This window comes from Lepidochelys kempii, chromosome 3, assembly GCF_965140265.1.
Source record: "Lepidochelys kempii isolate rLepKem1 chromosome 3, rLepKem1.hap2, whole genome shotgun sequence".
NCBI classification, from domain to species: domain Eukaryota; kingdom Metazoa; phylum Chordata; order Testudines; family Cheloniidae; genus Lepidochelys; species Lepidochelys kempii.
This window is the reverse complement of record NC_133258.1, coordinates 80,384,959-80,404,857: the sequence shown is the minus strand read 5'-3', so window position 1 is coordinate 80,404,857 and position 19,899 is coordinate 80,384,959.

Below are 19,899 nucleotides of genomic sequence, written 5' to 3'. Positions count from 1 at the left end.
AGCAGTGGATGACGACGGTCATAGAGAGGACCTGCGAGGTGGATTCATGGCACCAGGAGAGCAGAGTTGCAGCAGAAGCGGTGGTTCGATGATGACGGTTAGCAGTCCTACTGCACCGTCTGCTGAAAGCAGTATGGCATCCGCTCGGGGAAAAAAGGCATGAAACGATTGTCTGCCATTGCTTTCACGGAGGGAGGGGCGACTGACGACATATCCAAAACCACCCACAACAATGTTTTTGCCCCATCAGGCATTGGGAGTTTAATCCAGAATTCCAATGGGCGGTGGAGTCTGCGGGAACTGTGGGATAGCTACCCACAGTGCAATGCTCCGAAAGTCGACACTAACCACGGTACTGTGGATGCACTCCACCAACTTAATGTGCTTAGTGGGGACACACACAATCAACTGTATAAAATCGCTTCCTAAAAAAATCAACTTGTATAAATTCGACCTAATTCCTTAGTGTAGACATACCCAGAGTGTCACAGCCAAATATAAATTCAAGCAGATACTTTACCACAAGTAGTTAGCACATATTCTAAGGGACCCTTCAAGATGAAGTGGCCTGTTAACACCCCTGTAGTCACAGGACAAAAAGAGGTGTTAGTGAGTTAGGCTATGTCTACACTATAGCTTATGTTGGCATAATTTATGTTGCTCGGGGGTGTGCGTAAGCCACCCCCCTAAGCGACATAAGTTACACCGACATACGTGCCGATGTGGACAGCACTGTGTCAGCAGGAGAGCTACCACCACTCGCAGAGATGGTTTTATTATGCTGACAAGAGAGCTGGGCATAGGGCATCTTCACCAGACGCACTGCAGCGGGAGAGCTGCATCGGTGCAGGACTGTATGTGTAGACATAGCCTTAGATTGTTGTATAAGCCATAAATCTAGTGTCTTTACTAGGACCATGTTTTTTTTAGTGTCTAGCGGAGAAATTAATTTAAGCTACCAGGCTCATCTTTTGAAAGTGTTGTTCAGGTTTCCTTTGAGGATGAGGATTGATAGGTCAGGTATAGAGTGATGACTTTGAGAAGAGTTTCAGAGTAGCAGCCGTATTAGTCTGTATTCGCAAAAAGAAAAGGAGGACTTGTGGCTTTAGGACCTTAGAGACTAACCAATTTATTTGAGCAAAGGTGCCACAAGTACACCTTTTTCTTTTTGAGAAGAGTGTTCGCCCACAGGGGATAGGGTGGTTTTTTGTCTCTGATCATATTCCTGTGCGAGTTGATTGGAAAGCATAGCAGTGATTGTCTTGTTTCACCCACATAGGGTTTATTGGGGCATTGACTGCACTGGATGAGGAATTTGGAGGTTATTCTCTGCTATAGGTCTGCTGCTTAGCATGCATGATTGCTGGAGCTAACCCAATATTCATATAATTAAGTATGCTTTAACACTACATTGTTGCTGTGCCTATGTATAGAATCTAAACATTAGCCTGAGAGATCCTTCAATTTCCGAAAGAAAATCTGTCCTGCAACAATAAATAAAAACACGGTTCTGATTATATCATGGCATTTCATTCATCTCAAATGTTTCATGTCCTTGGATTATAATGAAGGAGCCTATATGCCAAATTGATTAAAAAAAATCTCTAGTAGCAGAGGCTTTATTATGCAAAGCTCTTTGGTTAGCACTGAACGTAAGTGTGGAATTGATGGTGGCTTCAGAGTTACTTTGCAGATCTGGAGAGTAATTAAGCTCTTGAGAAGCTGTCCCTTTGTTTCTGGAGCCACTTTTTGATTCAGAGCATTTGTGAATTAAGAAATTCAAAATAAATTCTCTTGGCAGTCTTTCCATGGAATCTCTCTGTAGTTATCTTTGAACTCATAAATTGTTTCTGCATTCATCTTTTTCACAAACATCAGCATGCCAAGATATTTTTCTTTAGGTGCAGCGGTAACACATGTTTCATGCTAGATCTCATTTAAAATTCTCTTGCACTCACGCCCCCAAACACACGCACATTTTGTTTCATTCAGGTTATGATCAAATATAATTAAACCAAACACCTACAAATACTTAGAGGAGACCCCTTGCTTTAGTTTTCTGAGAGATTGAACTTGCAGAAGTAATGACAGTTCTGTTTAATAATTATTGTAAAGGGCATCTGCTGTCTTATGAAGCAAGTCTATTTATAGACCATTCTGCATATGCTGCTTGTTCCATATTTTCATAATTTCTTTTTATTTTTTTCATACTTATGGACACTTTAAAGGATATTTTGCTTTAAGAGTTCATCTACTCTTACTTGTCATAATCTGGAAGTTTATATCCTCTTTGTGATATCACACTTTCATGGCAACCCCCTATGTCAAAAAGAGAATGGTATAGCTTTAATTGTGTGGAATATGAATAAGGAATAGTGCACATCAGCTTTTAGAGACAATGAGCTATTTTGTACCTTTCTTTAGAAAAACCATCAGGAGAAGGACAGAGAGCCCAGGAGACTCAATAGCCTGGTCTATACTAGGGAAGCTTTATAAAAATTTCCCACTAATGGTAACACGAGAAAATCTGGTCTGACCAAAGAAATATGTGCAGTAGGAAAATGTACTTGGTTAAAAGATGTTAACATGTTTTAACTAGCATAGTGTTTATGTGCAACAGCATGTAGGGACAAATCATGGTTAACCCTAGGTTGTTCCTACAGTTAACCATGACTAGGACCTTACCAAATTCACAGTTGATTTTGGGCAATTTCAGTCATAGAACTTTAAAAATCTTAAATTTCAGTTTCAGATACTTAAATCTGAAATTTCACGGTGTTGTAATCATGAGGGTCCCAACCCAAAAGGCAGGAATGAAGGGGTCAAAAAACTATTATAGGGGAGAATGGGGTATTGCCACCCTTACTTCTGCGCTGTTCCTGGGGGAGGTGCTGCCTTCAAAGCTGGGCAGCTGGAGAGCAGCAGCTGCTGGCTGGGTGCCCAGCTCTGAAGGCAGCAACACCACCGCCAGCAGCAGCAGTGCAGAAGGGAAGGTGGCATGCTATGGGGAAGTCCTTACTTTTGGGGGGGGTTGGTATTATGGGTGGGAGATGTGGGTGACCGCCCAGGGTGCCATGGTGTGTGGGGGGGAATCTGTGATCACCCCTCATACACACAGCCAGCCAAAGGCCCCTTTAACTCCAGAGCGCCAGATCCAGGGAGGGGCAGGGCTTGGGGTGCCCTGGCCAAGGTTTCCTACCATACACCAGATGCTGGTGAGGGACTGGACTTCCTCTTCCCCTGCAGGGGCTGCTCCTGGGGCCAGGTCAGACCCACCTCCAGGAACCTCCCCCCGAGCTGCAGGAAGCTCTGTGGCTCCTGGCCGGGAGCCCAGCTCTGCAGGGAGCACCGCATAGCCAGCAGCAGTGCAGAAGTAAGGGTGACATGGTATGGGATCGCCTCCCTTACTTCTGCGCTGCTGCTGGCTGTGCGGTGCTGCCTGCAGAGCTGGGCTCCCAGCCATCATCTGCCTCTTTCCAGCCACCCAGCTCTGAAGGCAGCACAGAAGTAAAGGTAGCAATCCGCTCCCCCCCTAGAATCATAGAATATCAGGGTTGGAAGGGACCCCAGAAGGTCATCTAGTCCAACCCCCTGCTCAAAGCAGGACCAATTCCCAGTTAAATCATCCCAGCCAGGGCTTTGTCAAGCCTGACCTTAAAAACCTCTAAGGAAGGAGATTCTACCACCTCCCTAGGTAACGCATTCCAGTGTTTCACCACCCTCTTAGTGAAAAAGTTTTTCCTAATATCCAATCTAAACCTTCCCCACTGCAACTTGAGACCATTACTCCTCGTTCTGTCATCCGCTACCATTGAGAACAGTCTAGAGCCATCCTCTTTGGAACCCCCTTTCAGGTAGTTGAAAGCAGCTATCAAATCCCCCCTCATTCTTCTCTTCTGCAGGCTAAACAATCCCAGCTCCCTCAGCCTCTCCTCATAACTCATGTGTTCCAGTCCCCTAATCATTTTTGTTGCCCTTCGCTGGACTCTCTCCAATTTATCCACATCCTTCTTGAAGTGTGGGGCCCAAAACTGGACACAGTACTCCAGATGAGGCCTCACCAATGTCGAATAGAGAGGAATGATCACGTCCCTCGATCTGCTCGCTATGCCCCTACTTATACATCCCAAAATGCCATTGGCCTTCTTGGCAACAAGGGCACACTGCTGACTCATATCCAGCTTCTCGTCCACTGTCACCCCTAGGTCCTTTTCCGCAGAACTGCTGCCTAGTCATTTGGTTCCTAGTCTGTAGCTGTGCATTGGGTTCTTCCGTCCTAAGTGCAGGACCCTGCACTTATCCTTATTGAACCTCATCAGATTTCTTTTGGCCCAATCCTCCAATTTGTCTAGGTCTTTCTGTATCCTATCCCTCCCCTCCAGCGTATCTACCACTCCTCCCAGTTTAGTATCATCCGCAAATTTGCTGAGAGTGCAATCCACACCATCCTCCAGATCATTTATGAAGATATTGAACAAAACCGGCCCCAGGACCGACCTTTGGGGTACTCAACTTGATATCGGCTGCCAACTAGATATGGAGCCATTGATCACTACCCGTTGAGCCCGACAATCTAGCCAGCTTTCTACCCACCTTGTAGTGCATTCATCCAGCCCATACTTCCTTAACTTGCTGACAAGAATACTGTGGGAGACCGTGTCAAAAGAATACTGTGGGAGACCCTACAATAGTCTTGTGACCCCCCCATACCCCTTTTGGGTTGGGACCCCCACTTTCAGAAATGCTGGTTTCCCCTGTGAAATCTGGTCTTTTGTGTACTTTTACTCTATACTATACAGATTTCACAGTCTGTGATGTCTTTTTTTCACAGCTGTGAATTTGGTAGGGCCATGTCCAATGGACACATTTTGAAACAAGAATGACCCATTTTCACATCACATTAAAATGTTAGTTAACTTGATGCCTTTTCGTATTGCAGACAGTACTGTAGTCTCAGCAGGTTTACTGATGTTAGCAATGGTGGGGAATCTTGACAAGATCTAGGAGCTAATCAGTGTGGCGTTTAAAAAAGGCCGTGACCACAGGAGTCTTGTCTTTATGCCGATCCTAAGGTTGCTAACACCACTGCAGCTGCACTGTTGTTAACAATGGAAGGGGGAAAAATTTTAATCAAGTGTTCTTAGCGTAAACAAGTCTTCTGAAGGGTCCCCTCCACAGAGCTTTCTCTGTGATCCCATGCATAATATCACAGCATGTAACTAACAACTGGCAACAGTCCAAATGGTATTTAGTTCTTGTGTTCTTTTTCTTTCATGAACAATTTGCAGTCTGATGTGATTTTCCACATTATTCAAGCCTGATCCTATGATATCCTGTGTCTTCCTTTGCCACTGAAGTCAGTGGCAATTAAGGACTCAACTTCCCGGGTTGTTATAACATTCCCTTACAATGAAAAACATAGGAACTGATCAGGTTCTCCATCCATGACATTGGTGGTATGATGCCATTGTAACTCTGATTTCATTGGGTTGGCTTTAAATCAGTGTAACACAGAGGTGAATCAAGCCCAGTACCTCTCTTGTTTTCATCTTTGTTGGTGGACGAAAAAATCCCCTTAGAATCAGCACATTTAATCTGCCTCAGCCAGAAGTGGATTTCTGGATTTTGGCTGGCTTCTTACTTCTTCCACTGAATGTGAGCAGGATTTACGTTATGGCAGCAGACTGAGGCATAGTGTTACTCCACAGGGATAAAGTTGTCCATTTTCTTCACTATTATTTCTTTATTCTTAAAACCATTCTCTGTCTTAGAATATGTAATCTTAAAACATAATTTATGTTCCTGTGCAATATTTTATATCCACTGAAGATAGTAACCCCAAAATAGAATACTATGCATAGTACTAGACTGTATGTTACTTGTTTAAAACATATGGCTCCAAATTCATTCCTGGTGTAACTTTATTAATTTCAAAGAGGCATCTAATACTTAGCATATAAATTGGGAAGAATTTTAATATAAGATATTCTCTTCGGTTCTGGTTCTTATATTGTGTCTATCACTATGGTACCTGAGCACCTAAATCATGTTTGGATATACTGATTATAATTTTCTGTTAATACAATTCACTCAAAAGCAGTGATTTTTCAACAGTGCTGTCACAAAGTGACACTGGCCATTTAAGAGGGAGCAGGGCCAGCATGCCTATGCCACATCAGCTGACCCAGATGAGGCTTTAAAAGAGGGCGCTTGAGGAAGGGGAAGCTGACCTTGATGAGTCAAAGCTAGGAAACAGGAGGACTGCCAGAGTTCCCTTGGGGGAGAGGGGAGGAGAAGCGAGGTGAGGCATCAGACCCTGAAAGGTAAAGGGGAAACATACCCTGGGGATTGTAGACCAGGGTGAGCTGAAGAACTGTTTTCATTTGTTGCGTATGTTTGAAAAATAAAACTAACTAAAGAGAATGTGGGTGTGGCAACGAGTCCCTTAGCAAGCTGGGGAGAAGCCCTGCCTTGTTGCAAGTTTCTTGTTTATTTGTATTGCAGTAGCATCTACATGCCCTAATCCAGTGGTTTCCAAACTTGTTCCACTGCTTGTGCCGGAAAAGGGCCGGGTCGGTTTGTTTACCTGCCATGTCGGCAGATTTGGCCGATCGCAGGTCCCAGTGGCCGCGGTTCACTGCTCCAGGCCAATGGGAGCCGCTGGAAGAGGCGCGAGCTGAGGGACATACTGGCCACCGCTTCCAGGAACTCCCATTGGCCTGGAGCAGTGAACTGCAGCTACTGGGAGCTGCGATCGGCCAAACCTGCGAAAGCGGCAGGTAAACAAACTGGCCCGGCCCACCAAGGGCTTTCCCTGCACAAGTGGAGGAACAAGTTTGGGAACCACTGCCCTAATCAAAGATCAGGGTCTCATTGTGCTAGACCCAGTACAGACATGCAGTTGGCCAACTATTTTACAACCTTACAAATAAAATTTAGTTTGTTAATTTCTAAATACCTCAATCTAACTTCGGCTGTTATATCAGTGTAAGTGAGTGTAACTCCATTTGCTCTGTAGTTAAACCTATGTAACTGACATTGGAATCTGGCCCCTGATATTTTATCTGTGAATGTTTTTAGCCAAAATGTGTGCCATAAATGACAACGTTCATGCCAGAAAAGACTAGCAATAAAAACATCTTTGAGTCTATAAATCAATGTAGCAAACTCAGAAAAATGTTCCTAAAAGTAGTATTTCAGCTTTCTTTTTTTCTTAAGTAAGCAACTAAATGTGTGGGGGGGGGGAAGGAAATCAGCTCTGCTGAAAGATAATCTCCTTGTCAATCCCAGAACAAAGGAAAGAAGTATGTTAACATGAATTAACTTGTCAAAAAGAATGAACCAGGCAAGATAACTGATATTCTTGATGTCCCAGTAATCTTTGGTATAGTTCATTGTTCATCTCTCTCTAAGCATTGGTATGCGTATGTATAACCTGTTGTATTAATTTAGATGAAATAAATGGGGCAAAGGTGTTAACATGATGCAGTGTCCAAAATTAAACAGTGTTAAACAAAGTCTGGGTTCAGTATACAGAGACCTCAGCCAGCTTAGAACCATGGCAAACATACCATTACAAATCAATTGTAACTTTTTTTAAAAAAGATAAAGAAAAGAAGGAAAAACAGTTAAAGCATTTGAAATGCCAGGTAATAAATAAGGCCTGCATTTTAACGACATCTCTTGTTCCTTTCCATTTAGCTGGAGGGAATTTTTGGAAGGAAAACCTCCTGTGTGACAGCTGTAGATGACATCAAAGATAACTGTCCTTTTGGGGAAAAGAGAAAGTTAGTTAAAATGAGTTAAAGCTGTTGCTGCTGCTGCTGTTGTTTATGTCTGATCCTGTTGCATCCTAGATGGTGATGATTTAGCTGGAGCCAGTGGAGGTGACAATGTCATCTGGATCACTCTCTCTGGCCCATTCTGGTCAGGACATGTCTCAGAATCAGGACGATGAAGGCCTTGCATCCCAGGAGATGGTGGGGGTGGCAGCCAGGAAAGTGAAGCTCACTCCACTGGTCCATATTTCTCTCCAGAGTCTTTCTTTAAAGGCCCACAAAGGGAATAATGGGTGGAATAGCCCATCTCATTATTTTGTCCACCAGTTTGGACTTCATTTCTTACACACCAATTTTAGTTCACTGATTTCTGGTTCCACGCTTTTCTCGTTTACCAGGTATGATCTTAACACAGCTCTTGAGTTAGATCAGCTGGCCTTTTTGCTTGGACTAATTCAGTCTTTGTGTCCCTTTCAGTCCTTTTCCCATCAACATTTGTTGTTGTAGGTTATTGTGACATCTTATGTGTTTACACTCACTTTTTACAGTTGAATTCACAAACGGTAAATTGGTAGGCCCAATTATCACAACATTTCTAAGGTATCTGGGACATCAAGAATCCATTATCCTGGTCAGCTGATTCTTTATATAAACATCATTATGGCTTAGTCTACTGATTTTTTTTCCCCTCCCACCCCCATCATTGCTAATTGGCTATTTTATTGGTACTAGAGAAGCTGCTTATGTACATGCTGTTCTAAGACATTTGTTCATCAGAGGCATTTGCAATAATGAGTAACACAATGAAGTGGAAATCAGCAAGTTGGTGAATCCAAGAGCCAAGTAGGGGCAGAAAGAGTTAGGTTGCAGGAGGCAGTAGAATAGAGGGCATCTGGAAGCTGGAGAGAATCCCTTCTGCAATTTTCAGAAATGAGGTGCACTCTGATGCCTAATTTCTAGGGAAGCCACAAAGTGGCATTTCAGAGGTAAAATAGCAGCCAATGCAACACTACACCAAACACACAGTTCACTAGCTAAGAACAAAGAATATCTTTTGTACTCTATACTTACTTGAATGCGAGTACCAGCAAATTGCCAGCATTCGTTCACAAATCAAATATGAACTGAAGATTAGTCACTGTTATAACCTTGTGTGTAAAGGACTCCTTTGCAGGTTGAGACAAATTACCCCACCTACCTCGTCTATAAAATAAGAAGTGAACTGTGAGGAGAAAAGTTCGCAGATAAATATATTTTCAGGTACTAGTAGTGGAAACAGCAACCCTAATTCGTCCATCAAGTAGGGCCTGATCTAAAGTCAAGTGAAGTCAATGGGAGTCTGTCCATTGACTTCCATGGACTCTGAATTGGGCCACATAGAGATGCATTGCAGATTAAATTCAGGAGAAGATGCACCTGTGTGAAGGTGGTCAGATATGGCTCAGAAACAGGACCACAATTCTAGCCAAAACAAACGTCCTAGTCTATAAACGTTTCTTTCCTCTCCCACTCCCCTGGTGTTGTCTTCTCTTTTCCATGAAAAAGTCAAATTTCAAGGGAAAGAGACTCCCATTGATTTCAGTGGGCTTTGAATCAAGCCCTCTGTGAATTCTTTTTGTCATCCAAAACTCCCATTGACTTCAGGGGGAAATTTGTCTTCTTTCCATTGTTTGCTAAAACACTCATAGATGTTAATGCTCATGAAACAATCATTACTATATTTTTGTTATTGTTTTTGCCATATCTCACTCTTCAGACAAGATGCCTCTTCATATTCCTTTCTACTGAACATTCATTATAATGTACTTTTTTAATAAAGGAAGTATATAAAAGAGATTGGTGCTAGCTGTGCTTCACGGTGGAAACTAGTGCTATCGTGTACATTTTATTTTTTATTTTAAAACATACTGCATCCACTTTCACTAAATCCTACACTCTTTAAGGAGGTGGCATTAAGATAGCTGGAATGTTACAGCTCTCTCTACTCTTCTATAACTGCTCATCTTTTTCTTCTGCTTTAAATTGATCCTCTACATGGCTTTGCAAACTGCAATATACTAAACTAATCATTTGAGTGTTTCTCAGCAGGTAAGGAACAACTTTTTAAAAATTTAAAAGGGTCTTAGAAGGCACACGGTAACGACAGTCATTTGCTCTGAAGATGATCCTTTCTTTGAGTCTGAAGGACACTCTAAAATCAACAAAACAATGGGGACCATGAAACTTTAAATACCTGCATTAATTTAAGCCCCAAACTGCTTTTCTTGCTGCCAAAAAATGGGTTGGTGCTCAGCACTTTCTGAGAATCAGGCCCCTCTAAGGTGTCTCAGGTTGGATCCCTGAAACTTGAGGCACCTAAAATTATTGGCCACTTCTTTAAATCCTGGCTAATAGCATTCTCCTTGCTTTATGGCCTTTCGTCACCTCTTCTGCCTTTCCAAGAATGCTCTGAATCCCATTGTGTAAATAAATGATTGCCATTGAGACTTGCAAAAAATGGTGTCATCTATAGAAAGATTGGAGGTGATGATGCCTTGTAACACTGGCAGTTACTGAACTTCATAATCACTAAATTGTAACCACTGAAACTGGCAATTATTATTTTAATGTGATGTTGACCACTTTTAAAGGTATATCTTGAAGCTCAGAACTAATGACACATTTAATATTCTGGAATAATTCACCTACCTGCACCAGAATCTAGTAAAAAGGATCCCCTGTGATACTGCCTGTGGCTGGCATGGCTTGCTGTACATTTATCACAATGCTCCAGATAATATTAGTATTTAATGACTGTACTCTGATAAATCTGAAACTGGATGAACAGAATATCTTCCATCTAGTTGTATTTAAGGTAACATCAACTTTCATTTGTATCATAGCCACTCTGCTTACATCCTTGAATGACAGCAGAGTCAGGATGAGCTCCACCCTGACATCTGGTGGTGAGGTGTGGCAAGTTGTGGAAAAGAACTTCAGGGGCTGATCTCATTTGCATAGGCACACCCACCCCACCTAGCATGAGGCCATAGCTGCCCAAATGGTCACTTTGGCTGCTGTGGGATCCCCACTGTCTCTTTTATTGGGGCAGGAAGAATAAATTGTTATTACCCTGATTATGGGAATCAAGGACAGTGGAACTGTATTTGGCCTTTTGTTATGATGGAGGGACTCGCCATCAACTAAGTAGCACTAGCTAGGCAAGGGACATGGGTTCCAAAACTCTGTGAATTGAGAGAGGCTGGAGACTGGTGGTGTGGGCCCCTTTATGAGGGCCTGAAACATCAATTGCACTTCTGTCTCTCTCCATTGTGGACTATCAGAGCTAATTTTGGGTCTATTAGGAGTCTAGCTACAGGTGCTGAGCTGAATTTACTTTGGCCTTATGGTGCACCAGCACTAAGGCTCCCACTACTACAAGCTGAAATCACTAAAGGGCTAAAATTGCTAAGAGCTGAAATCACTGAGCACTGTGTTAAGTAGTGGGGAGCCTGAAGATCTAGAGCGGAGCAGAGCCGTTTGTGGACCAGCTGGTGGAGCAGTTCATGGGATGGCAGGAGCTGCTTGTGGGACGCTGAGAGGAGCAGTTTGTGGGACGGCTGGTGGAGCGGAGCAGAGTGGCTTGTGGAGCAGATCGGAGTGAAGCCCCATGGAGCTGCAGGGCAGTCAGCTTCAGATCACGTAAGGTGCCCCTTAGCTCTTCCCCTCCACCCACCATGTGCACATTCTCACCCAGACTGGGGAGTAACACTCCTGTAGATGAACTTTTGAACTCTGGGGCTGGACTTTTGGGTTGTTGGACTTTGGGTGATTTTTGGATTGCTGGACTCAAGAGATGTTTGGGTTGTGGGACTCAAGAACCCGAGGGAAAGGACATGGCCCAAATTGCTGGGGTGGGTCTTTGCTCATGGTTTGGTTGATGAGCCCTAGTTGTGGTGTTTTCCCAATTTAATGCTGATGTCGTTTACCTCATGTTATTAAAGATTCTCTGCTACACCCAGACTCTGTACTTGCAATACTTCCCCTCTCGCCTCTTTGAGACGTCCCGGGGTGTGTGTAAGATTTTCCCAGGTCACTGGGTGGGAGCTCAAGCCAGTTTTGCATTTGCTTTGATGAGAGGGAACCCCTGTGTACTGCTGCTATCAACTCGGCCTTGCAGAAGGGTTACAAGTATACTCCAGAAATGCTGAAAGGGATACTCTATCAAATCACAGCTGAATGAAAGACCATAACAATGAGTCAGTCTTTCTTACTGTCTTTGGATTACTTTAATAAAAAGCATTTGTATTCCAGAAAGGAAGCAAAAAATATAATTAATCAATGACACAACTGAATAGGCACACTGTCTAAGTGATTCATTAGGAAGTAGTTTCAAGAATATTTATTTTGATATACACTTTATAATTCATTAGCAGCATAATAAAGTGAAGACACTCAAATGGATGCATTTCTATTTTAATACTTTTGAATTAAATATAACAATGCCCCAGATACCTGCAGCTATGCTGGAAACAATGGGTGTATCTGCAGTAAGGGCAATAATCATGGCGGATGCAATTAATGCAACAGGGAGCCTTGTATTGACAGGAGACCTTGTTGTACTCATAACTACCAATCAGGCCAGGAATCTGACACACAAAATCCAACATCACTACTTAACATCCCTGGTGACAGTCTCAAAGAGACTGATAACTGAATGTTTGTGAATACTGAAAAGACAGTTATCTCAAAGGACACCAGTTATGGAAAAAGGTGTGTTGCTCATGTGCACTCAACTTTGGTGTGTGTGCTCACCACATGCACCGATGCCAGAAGTTTTTCCCTCAGCAGTATCCAGAGGGACCGGCTCTGGCGCTCCCGGGAGTAGTGCGCACATGCTGCGGTATATAGGGGGCCACCGGCTCCCCCCACTCTCAGTTCCTTCTTGCTGGAAACTCCGACAGTGGGGAAGGAGGGCGGGTTGTGGAATGGACATGACCAACACATCTCGAAGAACACCAGTTACGGAAAAAGGTAACTGTCTTGTCTTCTTCAAGTGCTTGCTAATGTCCATTCAACTTAGGTGACTCCCAAGCAGTACCCCTTGGAGGTGGGTAGGAGTTCATGGATGTGTAGATTGCAACACAGCTCTGCCAAACCCAGCGTTGTCCCTGACCTGCTGAGTTATGGCATACTGGGCCATAATGTGTGCATGGAGGACCACGTTGCGGCTCAACAGATATCCTGGATCGGGAAGTGTGCCAGGAAGGCTGCCAAAGATGCTTGTGCTCTGGTCGAGTGGGCTCTGATGATTGGCAGCAGAGGGACTCCCACTAACTCATAGCCTGTTCGAATGCAAGAGGTGATCCAGTTAGCAATCCTCTGGGTGGTCACCAGGAGGCCCTTCATCCTATCAGCTGTAGGGATGAAAAGCTGAGCTGACTTACTTTCATTTGGAAAGGCTTTGTCTGATCTGGGTAGAAAGCCGGGCCCTTTTTATGTCCAAAGTGTGGAGGCACCTCTCTTCACTAGTCTCATAGGGCTTAGGGCAGAAGACCAGAAAGAAGATATCCGCTTTCCATATAAACCAGGACATCGCCTTCGGAAGGAAGGCGGGTGGGGCCGGAGCTGAACTGGGTTCTTATAGAAGACCACATACGGTGGTTCTAAGGTCAAGGCTCAAAGACTCGCCTCACTGATGTCACCACCACCAGGAAAGCTGAAGATTTAGTGAACATCCAAGATATTCTAAGAAAATAAAAAACATAACCTCCCACTAATTTGTCAGAGATACAGGAAATGAAGCAACTTGACAGTGATAAAGGAAGAGAAATAGAGTTGTGAGAAACCAGTTAGTGGATATAAATCTGAGAAACCCAGGGGAACTACTTTCTAAAGAATTAAATCAAGCATTATGTTAATGACCCCATCATGAGGAAATCCAGTAATTCTTCTCCAAGGGAAGATAGGATGCGAGTATCCCTTAAATGAGCAGTGTTTAGGTCCTTGCTCAAGAAACCATCTCTTGACCATAATGATATCACCTAATTACTGCTCTTTAGTTTGGAGGCAGGGCTGTTCAGAAGGAGATAGCAAGACAACCTTGGCATTTTATGGAGTAATCAGATTTCCTTGATGTTGGTAAGATGAGTCATGGTGGTGAGTCTCTACTTCTTTTATGTAGCCTTATGTCTTGCCCATCACTGTCATAGGTGGGCTCTGTTTCATGGGTTGATGCTGATCCTCACTTTCATATGTCCATGCTGATTCTGTTAGCTCTAACAGCACGAAAGCTTATGTTCAAATACATTTGTTAGCCTCTAAGGTGCCACAAGTCCTCCTGTTCTTTTTGTGAATACAGACTAACACGGCTGCTACTCTGAAACCTTTGATACCACTGAGTTCTAACTTGCTCTTGGCTGCCAAGAGGTTGTTCCTGCAGCTGGGAATAGCCAAATCACAGGATCATGCCATTACACCAGCAGCTGGGAAGTGGAAGGATAAAATATAGCTGCTGCACTGGCTCTATGCCACCTAAGGAATTCCCCTACACTGTGGGAATTCCTGGGTAGATGGTTGTCAGCACTACTGCTGCTTTATGCTGCCAGAACTGTGCAAAGGCAGCAGTTTGGAACCAACAATTAGACCCTTGATATCATTCATCTGACTTTCCTTTGTATACTTTCTTACAAGTGCATGAAATTTTTACAGTTAAAAATGTGTAATTTATATTTTGCATAACTGTTGCATGGGACAACACCTGTTGTAATTTGTTTTTGTATTTATTATTTCATTTGATCTCAAAATGAATCATTTTAGGCAGATTAAAAAATACAAAACTTTTGAAATGAATCCAAGAGGACACTAATTACTCAGCTGGCTGATTCAAAGCATGATAGGCAATGTAAGTATATCCTCATTATGCGATTTTTATATCCATTCTATTATTTTCCCACTCATCTTGTATGTATACTCATATTTGTAATAAGCATCAGTCATGAGAAAAATTGTCCTACAGGAAGATGGGATCTAAGGCAAAGATTTTCAAATGTGATTTTTAGGTCCTCAGGTTTTTGAGCTTGGGACATCTCATAAGGGCCTGATTTTCACTGAATAAATGCCCAGCACATTCTGAAAACCAAGTGTCTCAGTTTGGGACTCAAAAATTAAGGCCCACAAAATGACAGGTCACTTTTGAAAATCTTGATCTAGATCTCTTCCCTTCTCTGCCTATTTTGTGATGCCCTAATAAACTATTTGAAAGCAATGATAGTTTTGTTAGTAAACCAGTACTGACTTTTGCCTTTTTCCACACTAATTCCACCAAATATTCACCTTTTTTTGCAGTTTATTGCACCAGTACATGCAGCCCAGTGTACTGCACTGAGACTAAATTTAGAAGGATATTTGTAATCTCAGTCCCAAATTTCAATGGGTAGAAAATACGTGATATAGATCTGAGTGGATTAAAATAGGCAGCATCATAGCACATTAACTGAGCCTGGATGATCCATGCTGTGGAAGAATTTAGTCATTGCTTGAGACCAAGAACAAATGGAAAAGTATCTCACAGATAAGTTACCAAAATGCATTAGAATTTTTCCTTTCTCCTGTAATGAAGAGCATTTTTAATTAATGAGTAAACCATTAATCATTAAGAATCACCAGTAAGAATTTATCAACCAATATATTAATTAATCTCATTTCCCAAGGTCAGTTCCCCACATCAGTTATACTGATTTATATGAATGATTGGATCTTTACAGATAGTTTAATTAGAAAAAAATAGAAACTTCAGAAGTTCTCTTCTCTTAATCTTTATCCCATCTGGTATTAGCCCAATGAAAAATAAACATAATGGATCAGATACATCCTTAAGGCAACTGGGAATGAATGTGAACCAGTGATCAGAAACCTTCAACTCTATCCTTATATTTGAACTTTGTATACGTGAGACAAAGATCACTACAGTACAAGGAACAATAAAAATAACCATGGAAAAATGTAAGCCTGCATAACCACTGGTTTAATAGTGTAGAAATCTCAAATAAATGGTGTTGCTAGAATTAAGAATTTTTCATGACCTAATATATAAATCAGGTTTGAGAAAAGAATAGTGAGTATTACTTCACACTCTCAGAATTGAGTACTTTTTAATTAAATGTTAGAATTTTGTGCTACTTCTAGGAAGGGAGTGGGGGAAGTATGTCAGACAACTAGAGTGAAATCCTATGTTAACTGAATTCAATGGGAACCTTGCCACTGACTTCAGTGGGGCCAGGATTTCACCCAAGTTGTTTTAGGCTTGGCTGGTCTATAGCTATAACTTAAGTTGACCTAGCTATGTTGATCAGGGATGGGAAAAATGGTGTGCCCTGGGCAACGCAATTAAGTGGACCTAACTCCCAGTGTAAATATGACTAGGTCAAGGATTCTTCTGTAGACCTAGCAACCACCTCTCAGAGAGGGGAATTATGTACATCAACAGAAAAACCCTTTTAATCACTGTAGGAAGAGTCTACACTATAGCGCTACAGCAGCACTCCTGCACAGCTGTAGCGCAGACATACCCTTCGGGTGAAGTGGGGAAAGGAGGGATTAGCTATACCATACAGTGACAAATATAGAGCTTGGTAACTACTTTCCAATCAAGATGCCAGATGCTTTACTTCAGTGTACATTGTGTTAAGGAAGCTTCAGCCCAGAGCCAGCAAAGCATTTAATCATGTGCTTAACTTTAAGCATGTGAGACATCCCATTTCATTCAATTTGTGTCTGCAAAACAATAAACACAATAGGCTCACTTTGGACCTATTCCAGCACAAAACATTTAGATATCTTCTTCATTCTAAGGATTTGAGAAGTCCCACTGAAGTCAACTCTTTCATCTTCCAGGTATGTAAGCAAGCTTGGCTGAATTTGATTTGTATCTTTTTATAATTTGAGGGATAATACTGATGTTTGTTTTAAGCATTTTTTAAATGTTTATCTATTTAAATTTTCTCAGTTGTGAGAAATTATGTGGGAGGAGTCAGACAACAATTATTTAATGACAACAGATGTAGAGATTCAAAAAGTTTACAACTGGTAAAACACAAACTGTCAACATCATATGTCACAATATACAAAGTAAATATCCTTAAATCGAGCTCTCTAATAAGTTCTCAAGCAGCATTTTCCCCACCTTGCCTATCTGTAAATTTCTATTATTGATGGAAATATTTTTGTCAGTTTGTGTGTGTATGGTAAAATTGATGTGTACTGATAATAAAAATCTAATCCTTCCAAGCATATCCTCCTCCTATTTATGTTGTGCTATTGGCGTCAGAGGGAGCGCAGGATTGAGTCCAGAAATGGAAACACTGCAAAAATATAGCTGAAACTTTTTAAAAATATTACCTAAAAGTTGTGTTCACAACACCTAAAAGGCACGTGTTTAGAAAGGTGCTGTAAAGGCCTCTATCATTAAAATTTTAGGTTAATAGACTTAATATTACCCTAGTAGATAGGCATGTTTTTTCCTGAAAAAGTTAAGGATTGTAGCCAGACTATGGCGTTTTGTGGATCTATGTAATGTAGGGCTGCTGTTGGAGCTAATCATTCTGATGGTCTATTTTTCAAGTATTAGGAGAACAAATGAATGAAGAAGCATGTGTCTTCTTCCCTTACAAATTTGGAGCTCATATTTAAAAACATGGAGAGAGAAGCCATAGAAAGTGGATCTGAAAGTTGTTGCAATAGGTCCCAATTCTGCAATTTAAAATGCATTGGTAGATTGCTGCACCCACTCCTTTTCTTTCACCAGGACTACATGTGGGCACAGCAGTTTAACTGTATATTTTAATTTGCAGAATTGGGCCTCAGTCCTCACAGCTGGCCACTATAATATGATATCACTGGAAATCACAACTGAGACTCCGCACACTTAATGTTTAAAATGGGCATAGCTCAAACTCTAGTTCAGGGGTAGTCAATAGGTGGACCGTGGGCCAAATATGGACCGCCAGACACTTTTGAATGGACAGTGAAATCTTTTTATTTACTTATTATCATTGTTGTTGTTTTCTCTAGAGTCTGGACCTTGACCAAGAAATTTGGACCTTGACAAAAAAAATAATTGGTTACCTCTGAGGGTTGGCTTCTGTAACAACTGGAACTGTGCATTTTATATTCTGCAATTTTTATGTATTATTAACTTGGAATTACAAGACTATCTATGTCAATCCCTAAATTATATTTCCCCAAAATGGCCACTTAAATTTACAATTAACATACTAAAAGAGATATGCATCAACACAGGGTTAATACTTTTAATTAGATCTTGTGACACATTTGTTTAGTCTAAAACAAGACAACTGAAGACAGGGTACAAACCAGAAGCATTACAATCATGTAATGCAGAAATATAATTTTCATAGTGCATTTCAAAGGAAATAGCAATATATGCTGGGTAACTAGAAAAAAAGAAGGAAATTAGATTTTTGTTTAGTTAGACTATGTTCTCTAGAACTATTCATTTCTAAGGTAATGGTTTAAAGGTAATTCTAGTTGGTTCTATTGTTATTTTTGTTTTTAAATACCTGGAGAGGCACTCTGTGACAGCAGTTGCATATAAGTATCTAGCAAAAAGAAAAGGAGTACTTGTGGCACCTTAGAGACTAACCAATTTATTTGAACATAAGCTTTTGTGTATGCTCACGAAAGCTTATGCTCAAATAAATTGGTTAGTCTCTAAGGTGCCACAAGTACTCCTTTTCTTTTTGCGAATACAGACTAACACGGCTGTTACTCTGAAACCTGTAAGTATCTAGATTGTCCAGTGAGGACAGAGATGATGACACTTTACATCACTTTTAAGATGGAGAAGGAGTTTATAAAATGAGCTCTTTGGCTAAGCAGGCTTTGACCTGATCTGTCACAGCTGGCAGTGCTGCAGCTATATCAGGTCAGGGAAAAACATGACAGAGTTCTGAACTGCTAGGATCCTAGTAAAATCTGCAGTATTCTGGCTCTTCCACTTCAGGGCTAGTCTGTAAGTGCTTTTCACATTGGGCCTGAATAAGGAGTTTGCTAAGGTAAGATGTTCAGGATCTAGCCCCGAATCCATAACAGGTACATATTTTCTAAAGACAGGTTTCAGACTAGCAGCCCTGTTAGTCTGTATTTGCAAAAAGAAAAGGAGTACTCGTGGCACCTTAGAGACTAACCAATTTATTTGAGCATAAGCTTTCGTGAGCTACAGCTCACTTCATCGAATGCATCCAATGAAGTGAGCTGTAGCTCGCGAAAGCTTACGCTCAAATAAATTTGTTAGTCTCTAAGGTGCCACAAGTACTCCTTTTCTATTTTCTGAACACTGTTTTTTCTTTCTTCCCTCTGTTCTGTATTTTGGCAATAAAAGTGAACTGCTTTTTGTTTACTCTGAACTGTGGTTTTAACTGTTAATTAGGAGCAATTCCTTGGCGATGCTCTCAGAAGAAACTGAACTCTGCCCTTAAGGGAGGCTACTATCTTCCCTCCACAACTGTGCCCTAGAAAAAGTGGTGGACAACAATGAGCCCCACATGCTGTGATGAACATAATGTACTATTACAGTTCTTTTTCCCTATTAAGAAGTATCATAAAACGGGGAGGGGAAAATAGAGAAGTTAATAAATGGTAGGCAATGTGTATAGTCATAGTTTTAATTATATGATCTCCGCTACCTCTGTGATGCACTGTTGCTAATTTTCACCATTTTATCCTGAGTCTTGTGATATTTGCTGGTTTTCTTAAAGCCTCACCTGCAGGAATTATGTTCTTATCTGAGAACCTAAGCTTTCCTTTAAAAAGAAAAACACCCTCATGACTCCAGAGAAAAGCTTGAAAATGTGAACCCGAGGTGGTCTAACAACAGAAGGCAAATCAGAAGAACCCAAAATGTATTACTTGAAAATATCTCATTATTTTCTTGGGGCGCCCAGCTCCTGATTACAGGGCTATTGTTATATCCCAAATGTATACCTAGTAATTGTGGGGCAGATTCGGCTAATACCTTGCTCTGCAAATACCTCTCTTTTCTATTGCTTCTACTCACGGTGAGTAAGGGGACAAGCGCCGCTTCGTGTTAACAAAAAATCCGTCACGTTTATTTCTCTTTAAA